This window comes from Ambystoma mexicanum, chromosome 14 (genome assembly GCF_040938575.1).
Source record: "Ambystoma mexicanum isolate Mex_15411 chromosome 14, UKY_AmexF1_1, whole genome shotgun sequence".
In the NCBI taxonomy this organism is placed as follows: domain Eukaryota; kingdom Metazoa; phylum Chordata; class Amphibia; order Caudata; family Ambystomatidae; genus Ambystoma; species Ambystoma mexicanum.
In genome coordinates this window covers 319,128,809-319,142,196 of record NC_090940.1, presented here as the reverse complement: position 1 = coordinate 319,142,196, position 13,388 = coordinate 319,128,809, and positions in this window count along the sequence as shown.

Below are 13,388 nucleotides of genomic sequence, written 5' to 3'. Positions count from 1 at the left end.
TGGGGCAATTGATTTCAGGTGCAAGTCATTATTGTCGATTGCCTGACCCTGGCAAGAGCTGTAAGGTCTACTTGCCTGTCCTTTACTTCTACATGCCTCTTCAGCACTCTTCTTCGTCTCAGTCCCCATGGGGTTCCGGGGCATGTAGTTCACTTTACAAAAGTTAGATTTTGTCACTTCTGTTATAATTTTAGGGGTAGATGGGGGTGTGGCTACGAGGGCCATGTAAGGAGACGTGTTCCAGAGGAGCTCCCGCGGTCCTGCAATGATCCTTACAGATAGTGCATACACGGATGCCTATGACTATTGAAAACCCACATGCCTGCTTATGAATGCGGTGGACATGCCTGGTGAACTTCTGGTGCCCACAGGATGCACTGAGACAAAGTTCTGCATATTACGAAGGTTGCGTGAGCCGGAGAAGAAGGGCGATACAAAATGGCAGACTGAGTGCGAGAACAAAGGAATCATTCGGCTACGCAAGGGCAGTGTAACAATAATGAAGCGCAGGCACAGCTGAATGGTGCAACGTACTGGGACACCCCGCGCCAAAGACACAGGCTTAGATGAGCCCGGATGCTTGGGTGTGAATGCAGACAGTAGCGTGCGCGGAGCCCGACACACATAAGGGAGATTCCCTGAACGGACCGTCCCTGAGGCTCGCACGCAGATAGGAACAGCTGCTAACCGCAGCTGCAGAAGATGCGCGGTGTTGGGAGCGGCCTGACTGAACAATTGCAGCCCCAGCGTCCGCAAAGAGCCGAACAAGTAACAATGTTGCCAGCGAATCTGTAGCTCAGCGGGAACGGGACCCGACAAGAGCTTGGAAGGGAGCCCGTACACTGCCTGCAGGGTCTGGGCTCATGAGGACACGGGACCAGAAATCGGCGGCCTGAAACAAGAAAAGTGATGTGGAGCCCTGCGTTGCATGGGAATCGAGCCCGGCGTACATATGAAGGCAAGTTATGAATGGTAATAACAAGGACATCCACACAATGGCTGCGCATGAAGGGGGGCAAGAAGACGAGCTGTGGAACTAAGCACCACGAAAGTGCACGCTACAGCTGAGTCAGAGGCAAACTGGGGATCACAGGCAGCTTGAACGGATGTGGGAAATAAGAACAGTGGGGCAAACTCATATCAAAGGCGAGCAGAAGGTTACTAGGTAACAGGTAATATAGACATGGTTGTTGTAGTACAGTGTAAACGTTACATATGCATAGTTCTTGTAGTACATGTTATTCACAGTTTGTGCAATCCGTTATGGAGCGGGGATATTCAGAACAAAAATAACAAGTAGGGTATTTACAGTATGATTGCAACAAAAGCGGTTAATGCAAGTTGTGTTGGCTATATATGTCTATAAATATATGTACAAGTGTCTCAGGTGAATAATGGATGCAGGCTTATGCTTCTTTGGCGATCAGCCAGGTTTTAGCATTTTGTCTGAATCATTGGAAGGATAGTTCGGTTCTGAGAGCAAGTGGTAGGGAGTTCCAGAGTTTTGAGGCAAGCACTGGGAAGCTTGAGCCACCTGCTCTTTGGAGCTTATGTCTGGGGACATTTAAGTAATGAGTTTGGGCTGATCTGGTTGGCTGGGATGAGATGTTAAGGGTGAAGTTGTCAGCAAGGTATTTGGGGGTTTGGTTAGACAGGCACTTGTGGGTGAGGGACAGTGTTTTGAACTCAATTCTTCGGGGTACAGATAGCCAGTGGGCGGAACGTTTCAGATCTGAAATGTGTTCAGATTTTGGTATATTCAAGGCTGCTCTGAGAGCATTATTTTGAACAACTTGAAGCTTGTCAATGTTCTTTTGGCTGGTGCCGAGATAGAGTGCATTGCAATAGTCTACTTTTTTACTGGAGGTGGATAGGTGTGGTCTGCAGGCGTTGATAAGCTTGCATGTGTAGGCGGTAGAGGATGAGATGGTGTTGATTTGTCTAGTCAAGGTGAGGGAAGAGTCGAGGTATATTCCTAGGGTTTTTACATGGTTAGATACAGCTATGTTGTTGCCGTCAATGGTGAATGTTTGGTAAAGTTTGTCAAGGTTGTTGAGTCTGGATTGGGAACCTAAGAAAAGAAGCTCGGTCTTGTCGTCATTGAGACATAGTCCATGCTTTGCCATCCATTCTTGGATGATAGAGTAAATGTTGTTGAGGACTTTATTGTCAGTGGAATAGTGGCCTGTTAGTGGGATGAGTATTAGTGTCATCTAGTAGTTTGTGTAGATGACACCCAAATGATCCACTATGTCGAATAGGGGTTTTGTAAACACGTTGTATAGTGTGGCCGAGAGGCAGTATCCCCGCCGCATGTAACGGGGCTGGTTCGGCGGTAGCGGTGGGTGCGAAGACCCTCATGGATCTATTGGTCAAGAAGGATTGAATCCAGGCGTTAGCTTTGTCAGAGAAGTTGGCTGCAGAGGCTAGGTGTTTGCATAGGATGTCATGATTTACTAAGTCAAAAGCGGCTGATAAGTCAAGAAGGAGTAGAAGGGCCAGTTTGCCATTGTCTTTTAACTTGTCCATTTGAGTCTTAAGGCCGATCAGGGCGGTCTATGTACCATGTTTAGGGCGGAAGCCAGATTGTCTTAGTCCAAGTAATTGTTTTTCTCTAAGTGGCTCTGGATCTGCAGGTAGGCTGCTCTGTCCAGAATTTTTAAGAGGAAAGGCACTGTTGTGATGGGTCTGTAGTTGGTGGGGATGCTAGGGTCCAGTGTGGGTTTCTTGAGCAGTGGTAAGGCCCAAGAATCCTTCAGATTGTCAGGTACTATACTTGAAGTGAATGAAGAGTTTATGAGTGAGGTGATGAAAGGGGCTAGATGTTTGGCTGCGTCTTTGATTACTGGAGCTGGGCAGGTGTCGCCTTGGCATTTGGACGGTTTCAGGGTGGATATTATGTCTTCAACCTCTTTGGTAGTGATGGTTGAGAATTCAAATGGGGTACTGTTGTCTGTTTGTTTGGTGGGAGGGGATGGGGTGAGGTTATTAGCAGTTGTAAGGCTAACTTTCCTAGCTTCGATTTTTGCCTGGAGCATAGTAATCTTGCCGAGGAGGGCTTTTTGTTTGGATGATGGCTTGCTTGTAGTTATTGGAGGCTGCGGTATATGACATCTTATTGATGACTGAGGGGGGAGTGTTTCCATACTGATTCGGCATGTCTCTTGTTTTTCTGAAGCGTTTTTAGTTCAGGGGTGAACCAAGAGTTGAGGTGAGCGCGTGGTTTGGCTTTGCGTAATTTAAGCGGCGCAACAATGTTAATGGCTTTGAGGATAGTTGAGTTGTATAGGTCTACTAGATCTCTGGGATTGGCAATGGTGGGTGCGAAGTCGATGATGGGTTGGAGCAGTGGGATTCATTTCTCAGCTGTGATATTTTTGCTATTTCTTGTAAATGCAGGTGGGGCATTAGTTGTCGGTGGTGAGGCATGTTTGTTTTTGTTGATGGTGAAGGTGATTAGGTGGTGGTCAGTCAAGGCACAGGGTGTGTTGGATAGAATGGTGGTATTGCAGTTGAGGTCCGCTAACCAATCAAGGGTGCGTGGGTTGTGAGTTGTGATGGGTGAATCCTAGCTCTGAGATGGTGTTGGCGATCATGTTTGCTTTGTCATCTTTGGTGTTGTTATAACCAAGATTGAAATCGCCTAGAATGAGTATCTGTGAGTTGGGTTTGGGGTTGTTAGAGAGCAGGAGAGCGATGTCGTCGTTGAAGGAGGTGATGGGACCAGGCGGTCGGTATAGGAGGTGGATGGTGGTGGTATTCGTGTTGGTTGAGGATAGTTTGATGGTAATCAGTTCGGCAGATGGGAGTCTTTGGTTGACTATGTGTCTGATATTAAGAGAGGTCTTTGCTATAAAGGCGATGCCTCCGCCTTTAGCTGTTTGTCTGTCCAGGTGGAATATGGAATACTCCTTAAGGATGGCTAGCGCTAGGGCTGGTCCTGATGCTGCGTGGAGCCAGGTCCCAGTGACAGCTAGGAAGTCAAGTTCATTGGAGGTGATGATGTCCGCTATGTCGAGAGCATGTAAGGTTAAGGATCTTACGTTAATGAGGGCACCTTTGATAGTTTGGATGGTGAGCTGTGACTTGCTGATGAGTGGTGGTTGGGTGGAGTCATTGGGGGCGGGGGGATGCGTGTTGTCCAGGGATACTGTGGTGTGTGTGAAAGGGGTAGCAGGATTAGGTTTCTGCAGTGCATTGTTGGGAGTGTGAGTTTGGGGAGTCCTAGAGCCTAGTCTGAGGTTTCTATTTGTGGTTTTGCTGGGTATGGTAGTGGACGATCTGAGAACGTGTGGCTTAGGTGGTGCGTTTGGATGGAGTGTTGTGTGTAGATGTTGGGGTGGGTGTTTGTGGATCATGTTGTAGTGAGCTGGAAGGCAAGGTGGTAGAAACCATGTTGGTGCTATGTTATCGGGAGTGTGATTGGCATTGTGGTGCTTATGGTGACACGTTGACCTATGTTTGGATGGATGTGTGCAGGTAGGAACCAAGTTGGGGCTGTGTTCTCGGAGAGTGTAAGGTTTGGCATAGTGGTGTTTGTGATGATGTGATGACTTTTACTGGGGTTGTTGCAGGTGGGATGCATGTTATGGATTATGAAGTGAGTTGTGTAAAGGAGGGATATACTGCAGAGAGAGGTAAGATACCAGAAGGCATGAGGTGTCATTCTCTTAACTGGCTAATTTATGATGCAGGATGCTGGCTGTGGGGTGACAGAGTGGGAGCAATAGTAATGTCTCTATCGGGAACAGTGGTGAGCTATAGAAGAGGCGCAGTGCCTACGTAGTGAGTGTGTAACAAGCTAAGTGCGGTAGTAGTGGCTTAGGGATACACTAATACATTGAGAGCGAGTGATGCACATTTCGCCAGTGGGTGGCATTCATTTGGAGTAGGCAGCAATTTTTAAATAGGTGGTCATTTGTAAGCATTTCTTAGTGGGCAACATATGTTTCAAAGGTAGGCAGCAACTTTGTATAGAAGGTGGGCAATGCACAAATCAACAGAGGGCGGCATACAGTTCACTGTGGAGGACTGATACGGTGTACATAACTAAGAGAAGGTAGTAGTGCAGGTTGCCATATGACTAATTCAGAACGCACTGAATCAGCGAAGGCTGTGCTGATTCCAACAGATATAGCAGGGGTCAAAAGATCAAGACAGCTATGGCAGAATATGCTTAACAATGGCAGAGTGGCCAGCATATGCAGAGTCAAAACATTATACCAAAGGACGAGAGACAGTATAGGTAATGTCAAACACTTTTACAGTAAGCTAGATAGTAATGGCAACATAAGCTAAACAGTGGCAGAATAGGCATTTGCCTTAGTGGCTAGAGAGTTAGGCTGGCTGCGAGTAGCGAATAGGGATATGCAGGCAGGTGTTTTTATTAGAGTGGACTGGAGCGTTTAGAGCATGATTTCAAATATTGCGGTAAGCATGTGTGAGGACGGTTTGCGGAGATCGAATGTGCAGAGTAAAAGTCATTATGCTCTGCTTCACACACTTGTAGTGCACGTCCGTGCTGGAGTACCTTGGCAAAGTAAGGGAGTGTCATTTGGTCTTGGTGGGCTGGCGCTTACCTCGGCAGAGCACGGACAGCGTTCTGCGGCCCCAGGCTCCTTCGGCTCCAACAGGCAGAGAGCCTTGCAATCGAGGGCCTTCCACTAAGAGGGCCGGCTCTCGCCTCCCGGCCGTGGATTGGCCAATGAGAATGCAGGATGGTCCAATCTGTACATGTTGGCACCAGATGGCCAAGCTAGGCTGCAGATGCAGTGCTCAGTGTGTCGGGGCGGCCATCTTGGGTTGGTCCGGGTCTCGTGGTGAGGATTCGGCTGCTGGGGCATGCAGGGCTTATTTCCTGGCTGCAGATGGCTAATGTGAGGAGATAGCCAGGCAGCAGGGAAGGGCGAGTGCAAACAGAATAATGCGCGACTCGCCACGGAAATGCCTTTAGAATAATGCAGTTGTCTGGAAAGAGGTGGCGCTTTCACGCTTACCTGAAAATAATGGATTAGGCTGCTGGGTGGTGAAGCACTGCAGGAGCAGTGTGGGGGATCTCCTGCTCCTCCACTGGTCGCTGGATCTGGATGCTAGGCTCGGACAGGCAGAGAGACTTGCAATCAAGAGCCTTCCAGTGAGAGGGCCGGCTCTCGCCTCCTGGCCATGGATTGGCCAATAAGAATGAAGGATGGGCCAATCTGTACGTGTTGGCGCCGGATGGCCAAGCTGGGCTTCAGATGCAGTGCTCAGTGCGTCGGGGCGGCCATCTTGGGTTGGTCCTGGTCTGGTGGTGAGGATTCGGCTGCTGGGGCACACAGGGCTTATTTCCTGGCTGCAGATGGGTAATGTGAGGAGATAGCCAGGCAGCAGGGAAGGGCGAGTGCAAACAGAATAATGCGTGACTCGCCGTGAAAATGCCTTTAGAATAATGCAGTTGTCTGGAAAGAGGTGGCGCTTTCACGCTTACCTCAAAATAATGGATTAGACTGCTGGGTGGTGAAGCACTGCAGGAGCAGTGTGGGGGAGCTCCTGCTCCTCTGCTGGTCGCTACACAAGGCTGCCGAGTGCTGGGACCGTGAGAAAACAGAGGACACGGAGCTGCATCAGGAGACTGGCAAAGTAAGGAGGAAGGCATGGTGGGGGATGTGCCCATGGCCACAAAAGCCAGCGACGGCACAGAACGATATACGTAGCAGATCAAAACAGCCAACCTAGGACACAGGCTACGGTCAGAGAAGGGGGAATACCTGAGCAACACAAACATCCTGGCATAAACACTACGTAGGGGTCACAGACCCAAGGGCACGGCAAACATGGGACACAGGCTCATACAAGTAAGGACGACCAGCAGTAGCGGCTGCCACCAGAAGGGGTGCCATGAAGTGATACAGATTGAGCCGGTCCGCACATCTGGCAACAAGGAGCGCTCCCCATAACAAATGTGCTATGACCAAGGGCGGACAAGGGTAAACATGAACACCCAGCTGGCGAACCAGGTGTGGATCTCTGGGCACCCCCTTGGATGCACAGCAACTCGTGGACAACAACAAGCAGGGCAAGAGGATGTGTGTGAGTGTACACTGTGGAAGATTGCAGAGTGCCAGATGAAAGGTTTGACCAGCGAGGCGTTGGGGACCGCGCTCAACTTGAAAGCAGAAGGGAACAACGCGCACAACCCATGTGAAAACAGGGAGCAACAAAGCCCTGGAATGCTGCGCGGCAAAAATTACATATAGACATAGCCAATGCACCTGCTGCCTTGAGACCTATTATAAGCACTAGACAAAGCAGATGTTCGGCGTGCCCCGGACACAACCTGGGACAGCTGGGAGAAAGCAGACAGCGAATGCGCAAATAGCGAATGACACACAACAACAACGGAGTAGGCAGTGCTGAAACTGGGGGCGGACTTAACAGTACGGACATAAGTGGGCTAACGCAAGGCACAGGCAGACACATCACAGGAAGATCAAGGAGCGTAGCAGAGGGGCCTTGAAGCATACAAAGACCGTTGAGTCAGGCACAAGGTCGACATATGACCACAAACCCTAAAGGGCAGAAGCAGCGGCACGGCTCAACAAGGGCCGGCACACAAAGACAATAGGAGCGGCAGCAGCCATGAGACGTGGGAGAGCACAACCCATTCATGGGAGAATACAAATAGCAAACGTGGATTTAAACCATAGTGTCAGGAATGGCACTCTGTCAAGAGTGGCACAGGGTACCCAACTAGGGTTTGGGTGGCTGTGCTGAGGTAAGGTAGCAGATAAGCACACACAGTAGGAAGTTCAACAAGAAGAAGAGTAGGAAACAGTAGCTGTGAGCCAAAAGGGGCAAAAGATACAAAGGTACAAACAAACTGGCCCACGCTGTATGCTCATGGCTGGGAACAACAGCAGTGGGTGTCTGTAACACTGAAAACGCGACAAAGAAAGGGGCAGAGGTTGCCTGCCGGAAACCAACAGGCAAGCTCTGTACAAAGGGATTACATAAGACACATGAGAAGACAAGAACAGAAATATCCAGCGAAAAGGAAGTCAATGAGCAATCTAGCAGAAGGAAAGGCAGTTAGACTGAAATAGATAACCTAAGGTGGATACAGAGGACTCAAGGAAGAGAACAAGGAGCAGCAGTCAGGAAAAGAGAAGGCTGCAAAGTAGGAAGCAGGTCTGCAGACAAGAGTGGCACTAGGTGCAGGCAAACTGTATTGGACTGCGGAGGACTGTAGTAGGCTGAAAGGCAGGGAGTCCAGAAGAACAGGACAGAGAGAGATTAGTAGTAGGCGACAGACAGAGAGCCCAAAAGAATAGGGCCGCTAGGTAGGGAGCCCAGAGGAGCAGGGCTGTAGGCAGCGAAGAGGTGCAGGCTGCAAGGTAGGGAGCCCAGGGAACAAGGGCTTGGAGACAGCAGAAGGTTGCAAGCTGCACGGTAGGGAGCCCAGAGGACAAGGGTTGTAGGCAGCCGGAGTGAGTCAGGCTGCAGGGCATGGAGCCCAGAGGACAAGGACGGTAGGCAGCCGGAGTGAGGCAAGCTGCAGGGCAGGGAGCCCAGAGGACAAGGATTGTAGGCAGCCGGAGTGAGGCAGGCTGCAAGGGGGGCTGCAGAGGACTAGGACTGTAGGCAGCCGGAGTGAAGCAGGCTGCAGAGCAGGGAGCCCAGAGGACAAGGACGGTAGGAAGCCGGAATGAGGCAGGCTGCAGGGCAGGGAGCCCAGAGGACAAGGATTGTAGGCAGCCGGAGTGAGGCAGGCTGCAAGGCGGGCTGCAGAGGACTAGGACTGTAGGCAGCCGGAGTGAGGTAGGCTGCAGGGCAGGGAGCCCAGAGGACAAGGACTGTAGGCAGCCGGAGTGAGGCAGGCTGCAGGGCAAGGAGCCCAGAGGAGCAGGGCAGCAAGGAGTGAGCCCAGAGGAGCAGGGCCGCTGACTGTAGAGGGCTGCAGTGGACTGTAATAGGCTGCAAGGCAGGAAGCCCAGAGGACAAGGGCTGTAGGTAGAAGGCAGCGGAGCGTGATCGGCTGCAAGGCAGGGAGCCCGGAAAGGGCACTGGAACAAAACAGGATAATGCAGCAACAGGATCAGCATAAAAAGTAAAGGGTCAAGGCAAACAGGAGCGGGGAGAACTCAAGATGCAAGACACTATGCTCCTGCAGGCAGCTGCTTATATACAGCCCTGCCCTGTTCTGAGGCAGGCTAATTGACAGCACCTGTAGCAGCACACTTGAAGACAATCTGCCTCCTCCCTCTCTGGTCCTGAGCAGGTGGAAGCAGCACTGGCCGCTAGGGCTTCTGGGGATTGTGGTCCCAATAACAATGAATGAGAATAGCCAGGAATAGAGGACTGCAGCCAGGTGCATTATGGTAAATGTAGTTAATTGAATAAAATAAGAAAGAACCAAAGTTGAGCAAATGGAAATAAAAGACCAAGGCGTGAAAAGGAGTTGTTCAAGGAGTATTAGGAGGATAAATGAGTATCAAGTAGTCCATGATGGTTGCCAATGCATGCGCCAGCGGCGCAGGCATGACACATAGCCTCCCTCATGAACCACAGTTAACTGCATAACAGGTTCGTAGAGCCGAAGATTACACCCTCGATAGCCCGAACTGAGGCATATGAAAACATTGAGATGGCGAACAAACAGACCAAGACAAAAGGGAAACAACCCACGCTGGAGGAATACGCAAGATCACCGCAGCCGGCAGAAGGGGCAAGGAGTAAGGAGAAGACCCCCACCACAGTTACTACCACGGTATGCAAAGATCAGCATATCCTGGAAGCAATTGCGGACCTGAAACTAACCTGGGAAACCAAACTGGAGTCAGCCATGGTTGAAGTCAAAGCAGCACTGGAACTCAGAGTTGGCGCAGTCCAGGAGGAAGTGAATCTACTTAGACAAGGTGTTAGAGCGTTAGCAGAACCCACAGGCGAACTGGAAAAAGAAGTAACCCCAAACACAGCGGCATGTGCATCCCACACATCGGAGAGCCACATCCTGAAACAGCACGTGAGCAACCTAGAAAATAGAGCGGAAGAAGCAGAGGGACATGCCCAGAGAAATAACATACGTATCGTGGGACTACCGGAAGGTGCAGAGGGATCCAACCCAATGGATTATGTTGAGACGATGTTGCTGCAAGAAATAGGAGGCGGGGCGCTCACCCAAGGATTTGCAGTGGAAAGAGCCCACAGAGCCTTAACAAGGAAGCCACCACTAGGAGCTCCCCCAAGACCAATAATTTGCCAAAATCCTGAATTACCAAGATAGGAAGAAGATCCTAGAACATTTCCGAAAGGCGGCATGATACAAAGGGCATCGGCGAAGATTGCAGCATACCCGGACTACACACTCCTGGTGCAGAGACGACAAATGAACTATGGGTCAGTAAAGAAAAGACTGCGAGAGGCGGGCTACAAATATACCCGGCGAGATTGAAGGTGTACCACAAAAACAGAGCTCTGTTCTTTGATACCCCTGAGAATGCAACAGAGTGGTTGGATGACCAGAACTGCCTGTCGGAAACAGACAACCAGAAAGAAGACGGATCAAATAAGTAGGAAAATGACTGCAATAATCGAGGTGCTGTTAAACTAGACATTGGGACTTGAATATAAGGTAGGGCGAAGCCAACTAGGACAGACATGAGATGGGTTGAATACATAGATGTGACCGGGCACGGCACAATAGTGCAGAATTGCGGGAGGCTCGATGGACTCGCTCTCATAACACCATAGATATCTTAGTTAAGTTACCGATAGTTTGGTAACTCCCTGCTGGGTTCCTAAGATCGACATCACCGAGAAAGGACCAAATGTGGGATAGCCTGAGATCCAGGGATGGAGCTGGGCAACAGTTGGAAATGGGAAGGGCATGGGGAGGGGAGGGCGTTGGGGGGGTGCAGTGAAGTTGGTTAAAGAGACAAGGGGGCGGGGGGCCAGTTGGAAGGTTTATGTTGAAATTAGACAGGGAACGAGCTCGCATCCACGTCAAACAAAATCGGAGAGGAGGACAAGGAGGGAGGGAGAAGGGATAACATATGGATGACAATGGGAGACCTTAGAATAGAAACCTGCAATGTCAGAGGCCTCAACAGTTATCTGAAGAAAAATAAGGTAATGATGTACCTGAGAAGGCAAAAAGTGGATATAGCTTTATTGCAAGAAACCCACCTCACCAAAGAGAAACAAGAGGTGGTAAAAAAAAAAAATGGAGAGGGACAACCATAGGGGCAGCGTACTCGGCTTATACCGGAGGGGTGATCATTTGGGTGGCGCCACATGTGCCCTTCCAGAAACTACTGGCCACGGTGGAGCCGGACGGGAGGATGGTAGTGATCCGGGGGATGTTAGAGAACAGAGAACTGTTCATCATAAATACATACGCCCCTAACCAAGATACAGTGGCCTATTTTAAGACATTATATACAAAAATGTGTCCCCACATAGGAGGCTGTTATATGGGGCGGGGACTCCAATTGCACGCTGAACCCCAAAATGGACATGTCAGATACAAAATTAGATAAGCCTACCCCAGCAGTGAAAACGCTACAAGCCCTGCTGAGAGACTTTGGGCTGGAAGACACATGGAGGCAGCAACACCCGAATGATAGGCACTACTCACACTATGCCGCCCCACACAATCTGTACACGATACTAGACTACATGTTTGCCACTCCGGAACTTGTTGGGGAAATGACGGGTTCAGAATATAAGGCGAGGATACTATCGGACCGCTCCCCCCTGGTCCTGGCGTGCCGACATCAGCCCCCTAGAGCCAGGATCCCAACATGGAGGCTTAGAGCCAAGGCATTGAAGGATACTGCATTTCGAGAGGACTTAAGGGAGTAGATAATTGGATATTTTGAAAATAACACAGGAAGCATAAAGTCAGGGGGAACCCTATGGGTCTGCCTGCATGACTTCAACCGTGCACGCAGTGTTAGCTCGTTGGAAAAGGAGTGGTTACCTCCAAGAGAACGGCACTCCAGTACAACACGCTGCATTATTGGACAGGCTTATTAAAGCACTACAACTCCAGTAGCCATCGCAATAGTTAAGTGCGCAGCACACACTAAGAGAACTGACCTTATTTCACGTGGAAACCAAGCCGCAGACGAAGAGGCCAAAAAGGTAGAATATTCTTCTGATATTTTCAGTTTTGACACTCCTGATGTGAAAGAGAAAATGGTTGTAATAATGGTTGTGAAGGAAAGCTTTAATCATTTGTCATGAACGCTGTTGATGGAGGTGGAAGGTGAAAGTTTACTGCTGGGCACACGCTGCGAACCGTCAGAGGAGTAATTCTTCAACCAAATGGTCCTTTTCAGCATTTACATATCGATTATATTGACATGCTGCAGATTTGTAATGGATGTAGGTGTATGATAGTGGCAGTGTGCCCGTTTTTCGAGATGGATTGAAGCTATTCCATGCACACATCCTGACGCCACATGCCTTCGAAGTTGGTAGTACAAGAGGTATTCCCTAGATGGGGAGTATTTGAGTTGTTGAGATCAGATAATGGCCCCCATTTTGTGAATGAGGTATTTGAACAGATTAGCTTATTGCTTAGCATTAAACACAAATTTTCTTCTGCTTATCACCCGCAAGCAAATGGACTATGTGAGAGACTCAACGGTCTGCTCAGAGAGAGAATAGCTAAATTGAAACTGACACTGAAAAAGGGGTGGCTGCATTGCTTGCCCCTTGCATTATATGCATTGAGAATTCAGCCCGGCTCTGACCACCACCTCACACCCCATGAATTAGTCACAGGGAGGCAAATGAGAACGCCTCTAACTCCTCCATCGAGGGCTAGGAATGATGCCCAGACAACTGCATAATTGTTAGGAGATGAGCTATGTGATTACTTAACATGTATGAATGCTAGTATCTCTGTCATTACAGATCAAGCCAAGCTGACGGGTTATCGGTCTCAGAACACAGATGAAGACCATACAGCAACCAGACCTAAAGGACTATGCATTCCTAAATTGTTTACTGGAGATAAGGTTCAAATAAGGAATTTCACAAGAAAGTGGCACAAGCCCTGATTTAGCAGCCCTTTCATTGTGGAGGATATTACTCCATCAGCAGTCAAAGTCCAAGGAAGACGAACTTGAATACACCTATTGAATACACGAGAGGCCGACGCACCCCCAACCCATTTGGAAGCAAGTCAAGGAGAAGAAGTTCAGCACATGCAGACTCGATCGATGACGAGGGAGAAGGAAGAAAAGACTGTCCAGTAGACAGATTAAAGTGTACATTTGGACTGTGGCTCCCCTGAAACACTCTTTGTAGCTGCTAGCAAGGAGTGAGGAAATTGCTGCTTTTGAGCCACAGAGGTTTGCCGACATAGGACTGTGGAGTGTTCGAGTAAATTAAAAATGCCT